The 18386-nt window shown below is 45.5% G+C and overlaps 2 long non-coding RNA genes across 2 annotated transcripts in view; one reads left to right on the forward strand and one right to left on the reverse strand.

The window, feature by feature from the left end:
* LOC136845697 (uncharacterized) overlaps nt 1-18386 on the reverse strand; it is a 64580-nt gene that overhangs the window by 36464 nt on the left and 9730 nt on the right. Inside the window, exon 2 of the long non-coding RNA XR_010855219.1 lies at nt 10310-10403. This is a non-coding gene — a long non-coding RNA (uncharacterized lncRNA). The remainder of the gene's footprint in view (nt 1-10309; nt 10404-18386) is intronic.
* The window catches only part of LOC136845703 (uncharacterized), a 38909-nt gene that overhangs the window by 4828 nt on the left and 15695 nt on the right, over nt 1-18386 (forward strand). The window contains exon 2 of the long non-coding RNA XR_010855222.1: nt 5364-8236. This is a non-coding gene — a long non-coding RNA (uncharacterized lncRNA). The remainder of the gene's footprint in view (nt 1-5363; nt 8237-18386) is intronic.

Raw genomic sequence — 18386 nt, forward strand, 5'->3', positions numbered from 1 at the left:
GTACATATCGATGTTTCCCAAAAAGACAGCATGCCTCACTGTAATGGCCCCTGGGTCTGGTACAAAGGAGCAAGAAAACCACCGACTTTGTTGTGCCGAGAGACAAACAGAAAGCTGGTAGGGATCTCTCAGTCGAGCAAAGCTGGTAGGGATCTCTCAGTCAAGTAGTGTCTTTATGAATCTTTGTGAAGAAAAAGAAGAGCAGTTCCGTCCCAATCACTCAAACCCAAGGCTGAGCTCGCCAACAATACATCCCCACCAGGGAGTGCTGCATTGATTCAGAAGTCGAGCGACCTCTGAGACTCCCAAACTGGGAGCAGCTGCCAGTGTCCTAAGAAAATCGAAAGAGCAGGCACCAGGAACAAGTCTTAGAAGCAGATTTCATAAGACTAGCAACGAGAGCACGGTGCCTGAGAAGCTGCGCCCCGCAGCCCCCAAAACACAAGACCCCAGAGAGGAGAATGCAAATCAGTTCCCGCCTGGCGGGTGGGAAAGAGCCAACGAGCTTGCCTACCAGAAGAGAATCAGTCATAGAAGTCCCCGTTGAACTCCTGAAGGGAACCTCCTCCCTGCTTCTGGTGTTCCAACTGACAGGATCGAGACACCAGGCTGGAAACCTGACTGAGCACTGGTTAGCACTCGGGGAGCGCTTGTAGTGCCGGCAAGAAGAGCTGAGACACCTGGGTGCCTCGGCCCTTTCTCTCGTGCTGCTCCTGAACTGGGCTGGGGAGAGTATTCTCCGGAACACATTGGGATACTCAATATTCCACAGAATCTCGAGCACTCGGAGCAGCTCGCAAACGAGTGTCCAAAGCAGCACCCGTCTGGAGGCAGAACCTCCAGGACTGGGAACAGGAGCACAAACTGAGGTCTGTCCAACCACAACTTGCGAAACACAAAACCCAGGGGTATGAGAATCGGTCCACAAACCAAAATGAGAAGGGAGCCAGAGAGAGACCCACTGCCTCCTGAAGGGAGGCAGTCTGAACGATCTAAGGACATCAAGGGGGGGAAGAAGCAGCCTTCCTCTCTGGTTCCCGGTATCCCCTTGAACCTCTGGAGAGAAAGGGAAGAGGCAACACAAGGAGAAATCGAAGATAAGCTGAAGACGGCAGCTACCTCCACAGGGCGACTTCCTTCACCTTCACCCTGAAATGTTCTACAGGATGGTGGATATGAAACTTTGTAACCTCCAGGGCTGCTAGGCAGGATCACAACAGAAGCAGACAAGGACACAACCACCAGGAGAAGCACCAGGCATGATCAGGACAGCCGATGCAGGAGCTACAGCAACAGCCAGGAACGTCACCAGCGGCGACAGGAATGATCAGGACGGCTGCGGCAGGAGACCAGGAAGAGCCGCCCACAGACTGTCGCTAAGCCACAGGAGGCAATAGTAGAAACACAGCAGGGAGCGGATGGACCTGCAGATACGCAGAGGCAGTGCCACGGCAAACACATGAAGGCCAGCAATGACAGAGATCGATCCACATCGGGATGATCCCAACGTGGATCTATGCCATTCCAAACAGTAACTGTGGTCAATCCTGGACCAAACACTGTGAACGTCAGGACTCCTTCACGCAAAGATATCCTAACTGAGATATCCAGCCAACTACTGCCGTACCTACGATGCTCACTGTCAACCTGTTGTCAACCTGAAAGAAAAAGCAAAGATGATTAGTAGAGGGATACTCCTCTTGCTCCCGAGGGGGAACTGCAGTTCCCCTATGCAGCGAGAGGAGGCCCCTGAGAAGAGGTCGCCCGACCGAGCCCTGTCCCCAAGCCTCGAGGTGGTCGCCCGATGAGCAAGCAAAGAGGGTAAGAGAAATTTCTCCTGAAAGGAGAGATAAAGAAGAACCTACAAGGAGAGAGAAGGAAGGAGGGGAGGCCACAAAGGGCGCTGTGGAAGTGAAACTTACCGACGACGCCCGCAACTCTCCATAGCGCAGGCGGCGAAAACAACACTCAGCACAAGTAGAAAGGAAGTAATCATGCCCTTGTACACGGAGGATGGGAGCCAGGAAGAGGAGCGAACTTGTTACGTCCCAATCAATGAAGGGGAGCCAAGATATTACGTCCCAATCTAATATATCCGAACGTACAGGGAAACGCCTTCAGTATCTCAATAAAGGGACCACTTGGTTACGCCCCTCTAAATACGCCCTTGGCCGTCAAACCCAAGACACAAATGCAGGGGAACAACGACCTATGCAAAGCTATTATAAATCATGGGTTTGTATATTAATAAATATCAAGCACACATAATATATACACAAAATACAGAACACGTCTGCAATGCATGATGACCGAAAGCAAAACTGGAATGATTACATCCAGGCAGGTGGGTATTCCCGCCTACCTGACAGTAGTTACTGCCTAACCACCTTGTTCAAGAGTTTAACGGCTGTGTCCAGCTTCACCATAAGTAATTCCTAATGTACAGGACCGATGGTTTGTGTATTGTGTCGGAACAAATATTATTTAGGAGGAAAAAAAAAAAAAAAGAGAAAGAGGAGTTTAGAGGGACAGGGAGGGAGGTAAATAATTACAAAATAATGGTAAGCCTAGCAAAAGTCTAACTAGAATGTAGACTATAGGAAACTAACGTTAGAAGGTGATACTTTTTCATTCTTTTATAAACTTCTGAATATTAGTTCTCACTCTTGTTAAGAGAATAATTTTAATATAATTCTAGAATTTTTAAATTTTCCGTAGGCCTCGTGCCTCCTGGAAGTGCTGAGTGCCCCCTGAGGGGCGTGCCCCAGGTTGAGAACCACTGCCTAAAAGTGTAGGAAATACCAATTTCCAAGGGTTAAGTAAGCAGCGGTTCCAAACAAGCAACCTGCAAAAAAAAAAAAAAAACACTCGGTACTCTTAGAAACCAAAAAAGGAGAAAAGGCCTAACCTTAGGGACTCAGTGGGACAGAGCTTGATTAACAGTTCGTATTTCCCATAATAGAATACACTACACTCACGGTAGTTGCCATAACAGTTTGCGCAAGTAACGGGTAGGGTATGCTGGGTTACAGGCTCAGAGGAGCGAGATGTAGATGGCAAGGATTCAGCCACTGTACTGACATGAAGTACGCAGTAAGTGACTTTTTTAAGACGTAGGCCTGGGTCGCAGATAAGGCTTGCGGTGGGTTGAGAGAAGGGGGGCTGTAGGGGGTAATGCCGTCCAGCGAAATAGTGGGAAAGGGGTTTGTGTGAGGAACTCCACAGGGAAGTAGGAAAGTTTCCTGACAGTAACGCGCACGGGGGCTTTAATGCCTGAACAGTCGGAAAGTTGTAAATGTTGCTAAACATTAGAGCAGTTTAAAGAAAAAGTTTCACTGGGGTTATGACAGTAATGTAACAAAGCTAAAACAGCAGGCGGCGTGGTAAAAGTTCGTTTCCAGTCCGAACTCCCATTCCACATGAGGGATAGTACTAGCCTAAACAGTGATTCATCTGCACTTTCACCATGTTTAGTACTAGCCCCTGGGGGTTAAATGTATTTCACTATGATTAGTACTAGTCCCTGGGGGATCAAATGTCCCTTCAAATGTCACAAAGTGCATTTCGCAAAATTAAAACTTTGAAAAAATCATCAATCATTTACGTGTATTTTATTTTTTATTGAGATAAATATTAGTTTGCGAGAACTATATATAAGGAATATTTTTTTCATGACACCCTCTTTGTAGGAAGCGGGAACTTTTGGTCATTACAATAACTAAACCAACCTAACCTAACCTAATATGCCGCCTCACCTGGCCAAAGCCCCGAACCCGGCCCCCTTTAGAGACAACCTAAATTAACCAGGAGTAGTTATAGCACATTAACAAACTGTTGCAGTTGCTGGGCGGGTCACGAACCGTTCCAGTGCAAACAGACGGACCCAAGGGTTGGAGAGGGGAAGGTGTAACTTGTGAAGATCGCGTATATAAATCCACCACAGCCCCTCCAGCACCGGGAGAACCTTCTCCATCTCCCCCACCGCCCCCCGTAGAAATCCCCTTTCCCTCCAAACTTCGTGTAGAGCAGGCCAATTTTGGGGCCTATTTTCAACTGGTCATCTTGTTCCTTGTGTGTTCATTTAGGGGTTTTTCATCTCTGTATTGCCGTATACAGAAAAATTTGAGAGTCTTCTCACCCCCGTGGTTTACCCCACCCATGATCCCGCTTTCCCTAAGGGTCCCCTAAATTGTAGGATAATAAGCGGGGGAGCAAATCACCCTGTCCCGGTGGTATACCCCACCCATAACCCCGCTTTCCCATCAGGTCTCCTAGCTTGTTGGATGTAATGTAGTTCAGTGGTTAATTACAATCATGCGACAAAAATTGAGGGTAAATCCATAGCTAGCAACCAAAACACTGTAGGAAAAGTTAAGTTAGCAGGAAGTCGCCGCTGCAGAGCTACTACTTAGTTCTACCCTGTTGAGGCTCGAGGAACACTATCCTAACCTAGCCTACCTGAGCTACTCTGTAGCCTACTTTGTCTCTGGATCATAGCACTTAACCTACTACAGTATAGGTGCACTTGTTGCAAAAGGTACCATAGGTAAGGCAAGTGATATTGTAACGAAGTATTAGAGGAATAATGTAGCCTAAAAGGACTACATTGTCGAAAAGGTTCAAATGTTCTCTACAAATTCTTTGGTCTTGCTTACCTTCACTCAAAAGTCATCTTCAGGCGTTGAACCGTACTATTTTCTCGATTAACTTATCGATAAGGGCAAGATGAATCGTCTTTTTGTAGTTTGCATATACTTATTTCATTGCTCACGTATCCATAAAAACTCTCAAGAGTGAAGTTGTTCAGCAGTCTCCGCCATTTGTGGGCCAGACCCAAATGTCATTCTGAATGGGATTCAACTCTGCATTTTCACAATGATTCCTGGACTGCTTACGTCTATCCCGTTATAAAAAGGCTTATCTAGTGACCTATGAGCAATGTGCACGTTTTTTGCAAAATGAATCGGACAAACATCATCATGAGTACACCGGCACAAAGAGATATAGTTTCCAGGGAAGAAGAATCATGTCAACTAGTCTCTTTGTAGCAAGTGAACGTCATTTACAGGCCTATAATTGTTGATTGATTGCTGGTTTTCATTAACCTTGAGCTAATATATATATATATATATATATATATATATATATATATATATATATATATATATACATATACTATATATATATATATATATTATATATATATATATATATATATACATATATATATATATATGTGTGTGTGTGTGTGCGTACGTATTGTTAGGTAGACCAATATATATTTGTATATGTGCTATTTATATTTATCACACATAATGTCTGTTCGAAAACAGAATATAAACTGGGCATAATGTTTTCTACAGGAAAAGATGGGCGACTGTGGCGGAGGAGACTCGGGCTTCAGCGGTGACGGAGGAGGTTTCAGCTGTCACACAAGTTCAGGGGATGACCATCACGCCATCTCAATATTCTCAACGCCGCACTACGAAGGAACAGGGTTCTCCTCCAGTTCGAGAAACGGAAGAGGTGGAAGAGGAGCCGCCTGTTCTGTATGCAAAGTGTTAGGTGTGCTTTTCGCCGTCGTTGTTGTTATCGTCATCGTTACCATAATCGTTGTCATCAGTGCCGGGTAGAACTTCCACATTTATACCATGTGGGGGGGACCGTTCATTGTGGTCCGTTTGCGGTGCGCTGTGGATAGGCCTATTAACTACATTGCTTTTTGCCTTTTACTGTTCATCTGTCTAGATGTTCAGCTTCTCCAACTTTGCCTTCTGTTCGTGGAAGGATTCTCTAGACTCGGTTGACTGATTCTCTAGACATGTGGCTTCGTTAAAAGAAAAAAAATAAGAACGTTAATCTGTGGAATGAGATTTTAAGCATGAGACCCAGAGGGAATTAGTCTGAAAATGTGACTCGTCGAATGGAAATCTAGATGCAAATTCAGTGAAATGGAAATCTAGATCGGAATGTAACTGGTCTCAGTTCAAAAAAATGACAATGTCATTATTATAATAAATGTCGCTGGATTGCAAATCTTTATGTCTCACGGAATGAGACTCTCGGAATGTAACTGGTCTCATTGGACTTCTTAAAAAAAAAATGAAACACAATAGTCATTATTATAATAAATGTATCGCGTGAAAAGATTTGTGGATTGCAAAAAGTGTCACATATTTCGGCTGAAACTACAGTTCTGGATTGGAAAAATGTAAGTCATATTTCGGCTGAAACTAGAGTTCTGGACTGGAAAACTGTAAGTCACATATTTCGGCTGAAACTACAGTTCTGGATTGGAAAAATGTAGTCATATTTCGGCTGAAACTACAGTTCTGGACTGGAAAACTGAAAGTCACATATTTCGGCTGAAACTACAGTTCTAGTCACATTGAGTGTTCACGGTGATATATAGGGTGCGAAATTAAAATACACAATTACTTGCTTTATCTTCAAGTAAAGGGTGTGAGCTCTTAAAAGCTTCCAGATGTACAGTATATGCTTAACAATGACTTTTGGATTATATTACATGTTTCTAATTGCGAATTTCTATATCTCTATTAAATCTTCACTTTATTGTGAAGTAGAATAGAACAGAATATAGAATTTAGACCAAAGGCCGAGCACTGGGACCTATGAGGTCATTCAGCGCTGAAAGGGAAACTGACAGTAAGAAGGTTTGAAAGTTGTAACAGGAGGAGAACCTCGCAGTTGTACTAGGAAACAATTTTTAGAGTGGGTGGAAAGTATGATGGAAGAGAGAATATGAACGGAAGTACAGTACAAGAAATGAGAAAGGTTGCAGCTAGGGAACGAAGGGGCGCTGCAGAGACCCTAAGTGATGTCTAGAGCGAACTACGCGAGGTGCACTGACGCCCCTAACCACCCACGGGGTCTATTATGAAGTGTATTTGATGTTCACCATTCGCAATGAAAAAAAATTTCCACAAACCTCATTCTGTCATATGTGACCTGACTTTACTGAAGTATAGTTTTTCATAAAGTACAAAGTTCATAATCATTACTTATTTATTATACTTCAAAGTGACTCTATTGCAAATTTTCATCTGAAAATGGTATATTTGTGTTACGGTCAACAGTATTTTCTTGGTAAAAGAGAGAGAGAGAGAGTAAACCTGTATTTCAAATTCTTAGAGATGGTTTTGATTTATAACTTTTATATAAGATACATCCAGTATGTAAAATGTACTTCTGCAAGCAAAACTTATTTTTCAGTGTTATTTAAAAATCACAAATGTTTTTGCTTTAGTTTTAGAGAGAGAGAGAGAGAGAGAGAGAGAGGAGAGAGAGAGAGAGAGAGAGAGAGAAGAGATGATGTAAATATCGTTGTGCAATAACAGTTTTTACAAGAGAGCATGAAGCCTGGTCTTCACAGTTTACAAACTTTGGATGAGAGAGAGAGAGAGAGAGAGAGAGAGAGAGAGAGAGAGAGAGAGAGAGAGAGAGAGACTAGGAAACGTACCCGGGGGAATTACCAGAATGGCGAATCACGTCTTTCATAAATTCCGATTGGCTGCTGGAAATTACAAATCTTACCTTTATCTAAAGGGATGTAAGGAATCTTATAATAAAAAGATAAAGCGGAATGTATTGAAAAGTAATACTTAAAACAGCAAGCGACATGCTGTACAAAATAAGCAAGCAATTTAACAAATGTATGAAGACGCAAAGGTGGTGCTGAATTTCAAGGTGACCCGAGAGGGATTTCCCGTCAAAGACGTCATGATATTAAATCCCGGCCTCCCTCAAGGAGATCATTTCCCGGTCTCATGCAGTATTGACTACAACGCGCGTGAGTGACACAAGGCATCGGAAAAACTAATTATTATTATTACTGCTGTATTCAGAAGATGAAACCTATTCATATGGAACATGCCCACAGGGGCCACTGACTTGAAATTCAAGCATCCAAAGAATATGTTCATTAGGAAGAAGTAAGAAGTAAAGGGAAATACAGAAAGAAGAGATACCGCTTATTAAAAAAGAAAAAAATTAATACATACATACATAATAGATAAAAATGTATCAAAATGCAAGAAGAATAGTATTAGGGTAGCAATCCATTGCATTTTCGCTTGAACTTCTCAAGTTCCAATTCGAAAGTGACAAGCGTGAAATAATAACAAGTGTTTTATACGTGGCATATTGACAAACTGATCAACGACAACGACTGGTGAAAAAAAAAAGGCACACCAGCAGCATCTTCGAATAAGATAAGGTAATTTTTTCTCCTTTGTAGTTTTCTATAAAATAAAATTATTGAGATGCCTATTTGTCTCTCCGTCCGCACTTTTTTTGTCCGCCCTCAGATCTTAAAAACTGCTCAGGCTAGAGGGCTGCAAATTGGTATGTCAATCACCCACCCTCCAATCATCAAACATACCAAATTGCAGCCCTCTAGCCTCGGTAGTTTTTATTTTTTTAAAGGTTAAAGGTAGCCATGATCGTGTGTCTGGTTATGCTAAAGGTGCCAGCATCACAGGCCACCACCCGGCCTTGGAGGAAAGTTTCATGGGCCACAGCTGAGAGTTTCATACAGCATTAAACGCTGTACAGAACTCAATTGCGCCAAGGAAATTTCGGCGCATTTCTTACTTGTTTCTTTTATGAAAAACTTAAATTGCAATGTCAGTATGTAAAATTTCTGAGTGACGCAAAAGCTGCTGATGCTTAGTACTGTGATATTATATGTTTAAGAGCTTTGATATTTACAAATAGAAATGAATAATGTTATATATAAGAGTTACAAAAAATATACATGGAATTTATATATATATATATATATATATATATATATATATATATATATATATATATATATATATATATATATATATTATATAAATTATATTTATTTATTTATTTATAGTATTTTTATATATAATATATATATATTTATTTATATATATATATATATATATGAGGAGATATATATATATATATATATATATAAATATATATATATATATATATATATATATATATATATATATATATATATATGATATTGGCGTGCGACTTAGTCAGATAAGTTTATTACTTGAGTTACGTAATTTTCACAAGGCCTGCAAGCCAAGAACACACGTAACCTGTTGTTGAAACTGAATTAACCTCATAGACGCTGTTTATATTAACCAAGGTCGCCAGTTAATGAAATTAACGCAACAAAGAATATTCAATGAATAAAGACACGATGAACATCGCCAACCGGACGAGAGAGGCAATCTCTACTTATTAAGATGGTGAGTGAAACACAATGGCTCTTCCAAACAATGGATTAGGACACAAGAACATAAAGAATTAAAATGACTTGCTTACCTAAGTCCTAGTTACTCTTCACTGGAATAATTTGGATGAAGCTAAACAATATAATATTTTGGCTTACTCTAGACTTTGTAAGCATCTACTGTAAGTGGTGGCTGGAGAATGAAAACAAGAGAAAATTGGAAATACAGGCGAAGAGGTAGTAATTGACGAGTTCGGAACAAAACACAGACTTTACCGTGGACGGCGTGTTGCTGTGCATACAACGGACTGATGAAGTTCTGGATTGATTCGCCACTTCACAAGTCACTAATATAGGGCGATGAACAAAGCGGTGACAGGCACAGCTACGGAAGGCGTCTGCTGGATTGGCGGCTGGTTTCTCTCTGTCTTGTCTGACCAGGGCTGGGTCAAAACAGGGGCGGCCGTTGATGCCCCTCGAGGTCTGAAGCTTTTGTCCAACACATCCGTCAGGCAGAACAGGAAAAAAAAAGCTTAGGAGCCTACACCTATCGTAAAAGTTGAATATGAAATTTCTCCTATGGGGTTAAATGCCCTAATGCACAAGTTCTTTGCTACAAATGGACGTTAAAGTTTGAACTGTCTCACGTGACCCTGCCGCTACAACACCCATCCTTCCCACATAGTTCATCTAATATTACTACAAATAAATACATCGAGGGCAAACCAGTAATATTTACTAAAGTAATATTTATAAATATATATATATATATATATAATATATATAGTATATATATATATATATATATATATATATATATATATATATATATATATATATATATATATATATATATATATATATATTCAGAATACTGGAGGAAAGAGTTTGATTAGCTTACCTTGATGCTTATTGGCCTTGTACAAAGACCCTCCTACTCGTAAATTTAAATGTGACAGTTAAAATAGTTACTGTATGGGAGAATAAAGCAGACTAAGAGAACAAATTAACTACTTTATTTACAACACACGTAAGTGCAAAGCAATGATTTACAAGGGAACTTACATGGGCTTAATTGCACTCTAATTCAGTTGATCCTTCCTTTGAGGAACAGGCGGTGGAACAGAGTCGATGACGGTACAGCCTTGAAAACACCTCTCTGCAAATGGAGAGATGCCGAGATTAATGCTTATGAACATGCACAAAAACAAATGCTTCAAGTGGCATATGTTAGCTGATGGCTAAGGGATGGACTTAATAATTATAATTGAACTTAAGGCGGTGTGCAGCGCCTTCAGAATGTTGCCTGGGTCATGTATCCAATCAATCACTAATCTCAGTTCAAGGAAGGTTTTACGTTATTCAAAATTTAACCAATGACGAGAAGGGATGAATTAAAAGATCACTTGTTCAATGGGATTGAATCGAGATTTAAGAACATGGGAGAAAATCTTAGTACAAAACAAGTAAGGTTAAGCAAGGGGGGCTGAAAGCATGGAGGTTGAATTCAGTTCAGACAAACTCTCAACGTGTTAATAAATTCTAGTATTCACACTAGAAGTGAAGCTGCAGTCTCTGAGGATGTAATAAAACAAGACTGTCGTCCTCCAGCGAATCCGAAAGTGTCCCTTTGTTACATAGGTGAATTTAGCATGGCCCTTTGTCTCCAGAGGTGAGGAGAGAGAGAGAGAGAGAATGTCTGGTAAGGTCGAAGTTAGAGAGCTAAGACATGACCCGTTGTTGGTCAGCTGCCGCTGCTTGTTCTCACCTGGAGATAGTTGCTAGGTAGAGTTATCTGAAAGAATCCAGCCTCGCAGTAAAAGTGGAAGGATGAAGGCAAAGTTGGAGGGGGGGTCAGAAATTGACTTTCTGGGACCTTCAGGTCATGGAAAAAACTAAAACAAGATGAACTAAATATCTGGTTCTTTCTCCAGTGAAAAGCCCCTCTTAATAAGTCCAGGCCAAATATATATATAATATTTATTATATATAAAATAAATATATATATATATATATATATATATATATATATATATATTTCGATTCACGTGAGTTCTTCCATTTATTGGTTTTATGCGACAGCTATTTTGCCAAACTGTCGCATTATCGTTGCAACTTTATTACTTACAAACTAGCCTTTTAGCCTAATATCAAAGAGTATAGAAGAAGTAAAGAGTGGACAGTCGAGCAAGTCCTTATGGGAAAATTGTAACCGCGGGACCGGTGGCGCCATCAGACGGTGAGCGAGTAAACTGTGATAGCATTTGCTTGTGCTGGCATACACCACACTATTGTTTAAGACGAATGTTAGCACTTTTGTGGGTTGTAACACTATCTTCTGATCTTATATTATTATTTATATAGCAATGCACTAATCTGGATTGATTACTTAAATATTCTGTTGCGAAAAAAATGCGTCAATACATACAGTTTATCCTATCTTTATCTATAACTACTGGCACTAAACCAGGTCTCATTCAAAAGGTTGAAAATTATGGATGTAAGGAAATAAATAAATAAATCTACAAGATATATCAGGCCAAACTATAAACAAACTGAAACTCCTCCATTGTAAAATCACAATTTCTAAAAGTAAATTGTATTTTTCCTAACTATACAAACCCGAGGTCCTTTACATTAGGTATTATTTTCAGCATAGGCTGGAAACGGCCGTTGAACTTTTGAACGAGGTGGTTAGGCAGTTAACTACCGTCCGGGAGGCAGGAGTACTGCCTGCCTGGATGTAAACATTCCAATTTGCCTTTCGGCCCAGGTATCAGATTGAGGGGTGGCATGAGGTGGGCATGAAATGTAATGTAAAGGACCTCAGGTTTGTATAGTTAGGAAAAATACAATTTACTCTTAAAAACTGTGATTTGTTCCAACACAATATACAAACCGTTGGTTCTTTACATTAGGAAGACTCACTGGTTGGAGGGAGGAATCTGATTGAGTCTCTATGAACTGACTGGAGTTCACCACCTTATCTTCCCTTCCTGGTCGATGAGCAAGGCTAGGGAAAAACTGCCTCTGACAAAAGATCAGGTTGTAAACGCTGGGTCAGTTGTCAGACTTCTGGGTCCTTTGCATGAAAGGAAGACGTCAGTTCATGCAAAGTAGGCTAGGAAGAACTTGGAGTTGGATGACATTAAGGCAATCACAAGCATTGGGTTTGTCTATTGTCAGCGTCATCTCCTTCCTCCTTGCAAGGGAAGGTGGGGTTGCTTCTATAAACCTGAACGGAAAATAGAATGGGAGCTCCGTTGGGTGCTTACATGCATTGACCGTCAGATCCAGCATTGTGATGCGTTCATCGCGTCATGTCCAGTGACAAGACAAAGCCAGGCATCGTTTTCTTTCTCTAAGAAACGTGACTTCAGCCATACAATGCCAGTCACCACTCTTGCATTGCCATTCTCCAATCACAAATGTTACATCTTCTGGCGAGATGCAACCTGTTCCTGTTAGAGGAGCAGGTATCACCATTTCCACAATTGTTGAGCAGCCACCACAGGAATCTCCAAGGAAAAAGTGTCCAAGGACTTGTGTAGCAACATTCCATATCGCCAGGTACTGAGACAAGCACAGATGCCAAAGGTACCTGTCTGATGGGACCACACCCCGCAGACACCAAGATTCTGTACATTCTTCAGGAATAAACCAGATTAACACCGGCCGGATCTCCAATGCTATGGACCGTGTGCAACTCAGAAGACCGAAGCGTGCTGGCCTGCGTCTTCTCCTGCAGCAGAAGTCGGCTGACCCACCCCTACGGAGCCCTGGATCGTCTCCCAAAACCAGAAAGACTGGATGGTGTTCTTGGTCACTTCTTTCTTGGTCGAGCCAGTACTAGCAACGGATCAGTCGTCACATTCAGGCCGGAGGTGTCGAGTCCTCTTTAGCTCCTAGTTACAGCACTCTTAACAGTCCCTAACACAAGTAGCCATCTTGTCTGGTTCAATTTCCTCAAAGTCCTGCTTGGGAGGATCGTGAAGGACTCGCCTGGAGTGTCCAGGGACCCACGCACCCTTTTGAGTCTCTCGGCCTGAAATCCGGACGAAATCCGAGAGTAACTGATCCCCCATCCCCTCGAGTGTTTAACATTGAAGGAAAGTCATTGTGCAGTGAACAAGACAACTCTCTTCGCCCATTCTCTAATGGAGCTAGCACAAAGTCTGTTTCTCCCCAAACCGGTCTTGAGGGTCAGATCCCTGTCTGCCATGACTCTCATGTACTCAAAAAGTTCCAGCAGATCTTCACGCACTGAGTCAGTTTCTGTTTTAGAGGACAAGCGTGTCCACCATACCATGCATTGGGCCCAGATGATCCTGAAGTCATGCAAGACCTGGAATTTCTAGCCTTTCATTTGTAGAGTTTCATCTCAAAGAGGAGATGTCTCTCTCGCCTCTTCAGCCTGCCAGCAAGACAGATGCTGAGTGTGGTGTCTGTGTAGATGCCTTTCACAGCTGAATCGGAGAAGTACTTCATCTCATGACAGGAAGACAAGGAAGTCCTACACGACCTGCTGAACAGTCCAGCATGCAACCAGAGAGATCCCCTTTCAATGAGAGCCAACCACAGAAGATGGACCACTTCCCCTGGTATACCACTGCAGAAGGACCGTCTGAGGTGCCCGGCCATCACTGTTGCTGTGGTGCTGAAAAACCTCTTGCTGGCAGGGAGATGGTGGATAAACTCCAGCTGTGAAGAGACTGGGACTGCACTGCCTGGTGGAACCTCTCCCATGGGAGGTTGACACAGCAGGTTGGGCCAGGGGATCTATCTCGGTGCCTCGGAAGGGGAGAGCTAGTAGGTCGGGATACCAAATGGCCTAAGGCCATTTGGGTGCCACCAGAATCATTCTGAGATTTGGAGTGACCATCACTTGGTTGATCACGAATCAGACAGAATGGAGGAAAGGCGTATATCGTCGAGGTTGTCCCATGGGTGCTGGAACACGCCTCTGCAGCGGCCTCCATGGGTCCGCATGACTGAACAGAAGACCTGGAGTTTCTGTTTTGCGGGTGGTGAATAGATTGATGACTGAGATCACAGGTCGAATAGCCTTTCCGTCACTTCCGGTGAAGGACCATTTGGTCCCTGATCACCTGATTCTGGCGGCTGAGCTTGTCTGCCCGCGACATTCCCCTCTTGCCTGGAATATACCTGGCTGACAGCTCTGCCGAGTGAGCCGTGGCCCACTCGTGCACCTGCATCGTCAACTGGTGAAGCAGGAGGACACCAGACCCCTGCCTGCTTGTTGATGATGCCACTGCCGGTATTGTCGCTCATCAGTACCACGGAGTGTCCCATCACTCGATCCTGGAACTCTTGGAGGGCCAGGAAGGCTGCCTTGAGTTCCAGGATGTTGATGCAGGCTTGTCGCCCGGGTTCACACTCAAGTCAGCAACTCAGGTGTGCTACCATCCTCAGTCAAGTCGATGCATCTGAGAACAGAAGCATGTCTGGGGGGAGTGTGCAGGGATACTCCTATCAAGAGGTTCCTTTCGTCCATCCACTGAAGGTCCTCTCTCACCTCCTCGGAAAGAGGGATGAGGGAAGGACTGGGGTCTCTGGACTAGGACCAATACTTCTTTAGTCTCCATTGCAGGACCGCGGGTGAAGACAGCCCACAGGTACTAGCTTCTCCAAAGACGGCAGGTGACGATGACGACTACACAGGGCTGGCTGCTCCTCCAGTCATGACAGGAACAGCTGTGCTGCCTGCCTGAACTTGCTTGATACGAGAGTCCATGGGAAAGACTTTCGCTGCCACCATGTCTATCAGCATGCCCAGGTACAGTTTTTATCCTCTGCTTGGGGGTGAGATTCGACTTCTCGAGATTTACCATGATCCCCAGATTCCGGCAAACTCGAGGAGCCGATCCCTGTTCTTAACAACTGGGCCCAAGCTGACCAGAGGAAGACTCTGGTGAATGCCTGAGGGTGGTCGAGCGAGTGGAAGCAGACACGAGAGAAGACTCATGAACACCTGGGAGCGGTCGAGCCCGACAAAGTGCCCTGAACTGGAAGACCGTCTCCCCGCAGGATAAAGCAGAGGTACTTGCGAGAGACGGATGAATGGGTATTTGAAATTTGCATCCTTCAGGTCCAACGTAAGCATGAATCGTTCTCCTGATGGAGGCCAGCATGGATTGCGCTTCTGTTTCCATCGTGGGCCAGTCTGGCAACGAAATCGGTTCAGGGGAGAGGTCTATGACCAGTCTCCATCCCCTGAGGCTTTCCATGAAAGACACGGCTGTAAAAGCCTGGGAACTGGTCTGACATAGCCACAGCACTTACTCAACAGGCTTGCACTTCTTGCTGTAGTGCGCGAGTCCTTCTGATGATCCTTGGTGTATGTGCTGGAGATGGACTGGAGAGTAGGTGAGGGAGGCCGAGACTCGAAGGGTAGTAGATATCCCTCCCGAAGGACATCCTATCCAGGTCTCGGCTCTGTGTCCCTGCCATGTTGCCCAACAGCTCAACAGGCACCCCTCCCTACCTTCAGCAGCATTTGGGGGGGAAAGCCGCCCCTAGCGTTTCCCCTTCTTCTTCCCCTTGCCCCCTTTTCCGGACTGGAAAGTGGGCTGAAAGGGGCGGGAAGACCCACCCTTTCTAGAGGAAGAAGAAGGCTGGGTGTTTCCATGGGATCCCTTCGAAGACTGGGACTTCTTAGGGGCCGAGGAAGAGCTAGCCTGACCCGAGGGCTGGCCACAGTGGAACGCGAAGACCCAGAGGTCTTTGCCACTGCCTGGTGGACAAGCCGGTTGCTGTCATCGGCACGGCGCTTGTCCACCACAGTGTCCACCAACTCTCTAGGGAAGAGAGAGGCGGAACCCAGCAGCGGTCCGTTCCGCAGGGTCATTGCTGACTCGGACCCCACGGACCTGGAGAAGTGAGAAAGAACAGCGTCCCTTCGCTTCAGGACCAGGTTAGCCCACAGGTTTGCCGTCTGGTGGGCGAGGTGGGAGATGGCCCTACCTCCAGACTGGCACAGTCTCCCAGAGGCGGAGTCCTCCCCGGGTACAATAGCGCTCGAGGAAGCAGCCACTTTGGATGCTGTGAAGGACCACAGATCCAGCCAGGAGACTGCCTGGGAGGCTGCCATGGCGGTGGCTTCCAGGGTTGCGGCTTCTTGCTAAGAGAGGGAGACGCTCTCTGCAGTAAGTTGCTGCAACGAGAGACCCGGATCTAGACAAACCAGGTCTGGGTCAACCTGCTTAGGTGGCAATGACCTCTCTGACAGTGTGTAGAAACGCTTCTGGCTAGGCAGAGGAGGGGGAAGAAGCTTGTCTGAGCGGTTCGATCAAAGAGAATTGTCCTGCCCAGACACAAGACTATTCACCTGATCAAGTACCCCCTCGGCAAGCATGGACCATGGCAGCCCCATCGAAGCCTTGGGTTCCTTCTCGGGTCCCCAATAGGATTCAAGGTGCAACAGACGATCCACAGATGAGGCTGTGGTCCCTTCCCCGAGGTCGTTGTGCTGACGAATCAGCGCAATTACCTCAGCAAACACCCTCTGTATCTCGGGGTGTCCGTATCCTGGGGAAGAGGACCCTCAAGTCCTTCCAGGGTGCGGTCCTCCCAATCTGCTCTCCCTGCAGGAGGGAGAACCTCGGTAGACACCCATGATCCCTCCTGCACCAAGCGGACGTAAGACTTGGTCGAACCGAGGACCAAGCCAGGCACGTACGCCCCCAAGGTAAAATTCTGGGGAGACAGCTCTCCAAAGTTCTTCCTGTCTGACTTGTGCCCCCTGGAAGGAGCCCAGGAGGTAGAGAGGACAGGCGAGGAGGATCGGGCACTCCCACTGGCCTTGCTGGTAGAAAAAACAGGGGCAGTGGGCCGGGAGCGGTCACCAACCCATGGTAGTGACGGCAGCTTGGGTCGAGGAGAGCGCTTTCACCTGGGCGAAGCAGTCTCCCAAGGAGAGCGGAGCTGTTCGCATGAGTCGAGCCCCGCGCTCGCCTCCCCCAAGCCAGGCTGGACACACGGACGCGGCCGGGGACTGGGAGGAGTCGAGCGCGCGGCTGGCTGGTGCAAACTTGCGCTGTCCTCTTGACGCACCCTAGTCTTCTTCGAGGCCAAAACCTCTCAAGAAGACTAAGCAGGGTACCTCTTCTCTGCTTCTCCAGATGTCTGGACCCGAGGGACCTTCCTGAGAACCTGGCTTGGTACTAGAAGAAGTATCAGCAGGAAGAGTCGAGGCACCTGCATGCCCGGACTCTTTCTCTTGCCCCACACCCAAGTCTGTACGGAGAGAGGTTTCTCCTGTACCAGACTGAAATTACTCAGGTTTCATACAGAAACCAGGGAGTCACGAACCGTAGTCTCCACGCCCTTGGCTCCCAGTGCGACTGACCCGGGGTCAGCGCAGCTGATTCCCGCCTGTCCGTGGATCGGGAAGAGCCAGCGAGAGAGATCCACTGCCTTTCCTGTGGAAGGAGGCAGTCCTTAGAGTCTCGGTGTAGAACTTCTTAGCGGGGAGAGACAGGCATCTTCTTCCTTAACTGGGGAGCCTCTGAAGGAGAAGAGGAAGAACAGGCCGACGACGACGAAGATGAAGGCGACGACGACGACACCTTTCTCGATCTCTTCTTCGACTTCTTCTTTCCCATCTTCCTCAGGATCAAAGTCAAGTCCCCAAACCACGAAGGAGCAGCAGAAGGCACAGGAGCAACCAGGAGTGCCACAGAAGCATGAGCAACCAGGGGGGCCACAGAAGCAGGCGCAACCCGGGTAGCAGAGATGGTGCTCGGGCCAGCAGCTACCGAGGCAGATACAGCAGCACGGGAGCCAGGAGGGTCCAGGGATGAATCCAGGGTCGGAGGCATGGGTGGCGCATGGGGAGCCAGGCCGGGCTGAGCATCAGGGAAGCGAGGAGCCAAAACCGTGGTCAACAACGAGCGTGGGTCAGCAGCAACAGGAGCACGCATAGTCATATAAGGCACCGACGACGTCACCATGTGCAAGGGGCCAGGCGGGGACAACGGGGCCAGGAACCCAAGAGGCAGCGGCAAGGAGTGGAATGTGGCAGGCATGGCCGAAACCTGGGTGTCGAGGTGCGAGGCCACCGTCACAGGCAGCTTGCCAAAAGAAGACAGGGTGACAGTCATGGGGGTGGAGTGCCAGACAA

This window comes from Macrobrachium rosenbergii, chromosome 2 (assembly GCF_040412425.1).
Source record: "Macrobrachium rosenbergii isolate ZJJX-2024 chromosome 2, ASM4041242v1, whole genome shotgun sequence".
Taxonomy (NCBI): Eukaryota; Metazoa; Arthropoda; class Malacostraca; order Decapoda; family Palaemonidae; genus Macrobrachium; species Macrobrachium rosenbergii.